The sequence below is a fragment of the Rhagoletis zephyria genome, unplaced genomic scaffold (assembly GCF_001687245.7).
Source record: "Rhagoletis zephyria isolate East Lansing unplaced genomic scaffold, Rhagoletis_zephyria_1.1 Rzeph_scaffold_01116, whole genome shotgun sequence".
NCBI classification, from domain to species: Eukaryota; Metazoa; Arthropoda; class Insecta; order Diptera; family Tephritidae; genus Rhagoletis; species Rhagoletis zephyria.
This window is the reverse complement of record NW_016158200.1, coordinates 107508-111182: the sequence shown is the minus strand read 5'-3', so window position 1 is coordinate 111182 and position 3675 is coordinate 107508.

Sequence of the window (3675 nt, the reverse complement as noted above, 5' to 3'; positions counted from 1 at the left end):
TGATGGAGCTTAAATTATTTAAAACCAAGACTGACGTTTTGTTCGCGTGTTGTTTATTATCTCGAAAATATCTGTCAGTTTAGTAACAGCAAATTTGAAAATTCGAATGGTTTTTGCCTAGAACTGAAGCTGCCTTTAGATGAAGCGATTTTTTGACAGGCGATAATCGCCTGCAAAAGTTGACTTGCAGTCTACTTTGAGGCTATCGATTTTTGAATCATCATTTTCACGAGCGATTTCTCTTAAGCACTGTGGAATCACATAGAAAATCTCTTCATGTAAAATCAGCTCAACAATTAGTTTTTCGCAATTTACTGACATTGTGAAAGAATTCGACTGTCACAGTTCAATTGTCATTATCGTGTCATCGACTGTAGTCATAGGTATGCACAGTAAATAATGACAAGCGAAAAGCTCGTTTTATTTGCCAATTGCGGCGAAAGTGTCTCTGTAATGAAACAGCTGTTTTTTGTTTAAATTTTAATTGTTCTTTTTGACCGCAACAGACTGGACTTCTTTTAGATAAAATACAACGCAATGGATTACGAAACACCGGAAAAGTGAGTAATTTTATAATAGGAAAATTTAGTTCATTTTATTATGAATTCATGTATTAACAGGCGTGAAAAATATAAACGCACCACAAAAGAGCAGATGCAGTTTTGTAAAGACCACCCCGAACTGCAAACGGGTAAAAACTGTTCAAAAACTGTTGTCCTGGAGTTCCCTCAGAAGTATTCTTCTCTGTATAATTTCTTCTTGCTCCACAGCAATAGACGCGCAAATAATAATTATTTCGTCCATGATTAATATTCTGCAATGGATACTATTATGATATGCAAACGCAAATGATATTTTTTTAAACACCTAAATAAAAGGATTTCACAGCTTTTATTTAATAAAACTTTGTAACGTTTACCTGCAAAATTAATAAAATTGAAAATATTAACATATGTTTTAGCGTTGGCACGTACTCAATAGGTCATCACAAAAATAATAGCAATAGTCACCGTTAGAGCTTTCAAATTGCCCTCTGCGTACCTAAACGTGACAATTGATTGTTAGCATGACAATAGTTATAGCGGCAAGTTTTGTCAATACACGCGAATAGGGCTGTTAGTCAAGAATAAGCTGAATAAAAAGTAAGCTTATTCTTGACTAAGTCCAAAAAGTGGCTAAAATAAGTTAAGTTGAGTTGCAGAAACCAGCTATTAGTCTTTCCATGATGAAATATAGATGAAGTTCTTAAATAGTGGTACTTTTCCACAGTTTGAAAAAATATGTAATTTTGTTTTTTTCTATACCACACTCAAACGAAGCAACTGAGAGGATCTTAAGCATAAAGTTTGCTTCCTGGCGCAAAGAGAGAAACAGGCTTCTATTTAAAATTTTTGAAACTGGACTTCAAATTAAAAAGTAATTTTAATATGAAACGTTTAGAATTCTTTGACTATTTAAACACTGAAAATGGAGATGATGTGTACACTCATGTTTAAATGAATAACATTATTATTTTTTATGAACTATATTTTATGTATACACCAAAACATTGTTAAAAAAGGTACTCTGGCGTTTTAAAGTATTATCTGTTACTTACATTCATAATTTTGCTTTGAATACAAGTGTACTGAAAAGTACGGATTTTTAGCATGAAAAAGTGTAACGTACTGATTTCGCGCATGCAAAATCTGGCAACCCTAATCAAATTAGCTTTAAAAGTCATTTTGCTTTATATCAAAATATTGTTTCTGTCGAAAGCGCTACGATTAATTGGCGTGAAGTGTTAAAAAAACACACTGTGTGCCGTCGAGTTATTATTATTATTTTATTGCTTGTTGCTTTTCCACAATAAATTTTCATTAAAAAACGGCCTGGAGCTCAATAAAAATTGTAGAATATAATTGTTATAAGGCCAAAAAAAATAACAAAAACAGATATTTAAAAATATTTTTGAAAGGGGTTTGCTACCTTTCTAAAAAAATAGAACAATGATTATTAAAAGTTTATGCTTATATAATACTACATATGGGTATCACAAGAAAGGTGTACGTATAAGCTTTGGACTAACATGTTTTTAAATAGGGCTGCCCCCCATTTGTTAACTAAGATGTGGTAATTATATTAAGTAAAATGGCGCAATTCGCATTTTTGCACATTCGATAGTTTGACATGGTAGCATCGATATATTGCACTCATTTCAATTTTTTAGATAGTTGTCAACTTTATCAAGAAATATGTAGGGGCTAAAGCTTTATTTTAACACGTTTTGTTTGAAACTAATATTTTACTTAACCGCGTGTATAGGGTTGCCAACCGTACTATATTATATAGTGTTGCACTATTTTTCCGATCGGCGTACTACATACTGTTGGAAAAAAATATAGTACGCGAAAATACTATATTTCTTCAGCTATAAATATAAATATATTTCAGTAATTTGCAAGAAAAAATGAGTTCAAATGGATGACCTTTATACTATATATTATATTAAATGAAGTATTCTTTAAAGTGAAAGGTCATAGTGAGTTTATAATCAAAAATGACAAAATTTTTTTTAAAACACTAAGAAAGAACTAACAAATTTACTTAAAATTACTTCTTTTCTACTCTCTATTCTACCAACTTCTATCACAGGAAGAACTTTTTCCATTACCAAAAAAGCGTTTTTACTTTTTCTTTTAAATAAAATACCAATATTTTTTTTAAATGTACTATATTTATCCGATTATTTTGAGAAAGTACTATAAATATCTTAGAAAATGGTGGCAGCTCAGTAACTGTTGCGGTTGCACCTTCTCAACGCGTTGTTTTGCACTTCTGATCAACTGAACAGTTGCGTGTTAGATGATCGTAATATTTGTATGATCATTTGAGACAACATGTTGTGTGTTTTGAATTTGACAGCTAATGTATCAAGCCGTTCAGAAGGCGCATTATGATCACTGATTTTTTTAGCAACGGTTGCGCCCAACTTCTGCGCCTTCTGAACCTACCCAATGTAAAATTTTAAAAATCTTTCCGTGCAAATATGTACATCAAATGATTCTTAAATCTGAAATGTTTAGGCAAAGTTTCAGAACCAGAACCTTAATTTTAAAGTAAATTGTCTCTGTACGATTATATACAGATACATATATAGATTTATAATACAAACAGAACAATATATGCCTCAGAAAAAAACATCGAAATAAACCATCTAAGATTTATACATGGGTATCCAGTGTTGCCAACTTTTGATTTTCAAAAAACACCAAAATCTTGGAAAAAAAGCGTTTAACCACACTAAAAGCACCAAATGGTGTTGAATCAATGGTTGCTTTTTTCATAAGTTTGTATGTATTTAAGAAAAACAAAAAAATAACAATATTTACAAGAATGCATACATAAATCAATAAACAACATAACGATTGAAAAGCCACATGCTACAATGACTCAGCTTTAAATATTTAAAAATTATTTCAGGTCTTAACTATATCGGAGTAATTTTAGTTCAGAAAAAAGCACTAAAAAAGGCACTAGGCACTAAATAATTTTTTTAGGCGTTTTCATTTTCAAAAAGCACTAAATCTAGTGCTTAAAGCACCAAGGTGGCAACTATGTGGGTATCTGTACAGAGGCAAAAGCAACATTTTTGTTTTGCAGATCTTCGATGTATCACATTCGCACAAACATAGC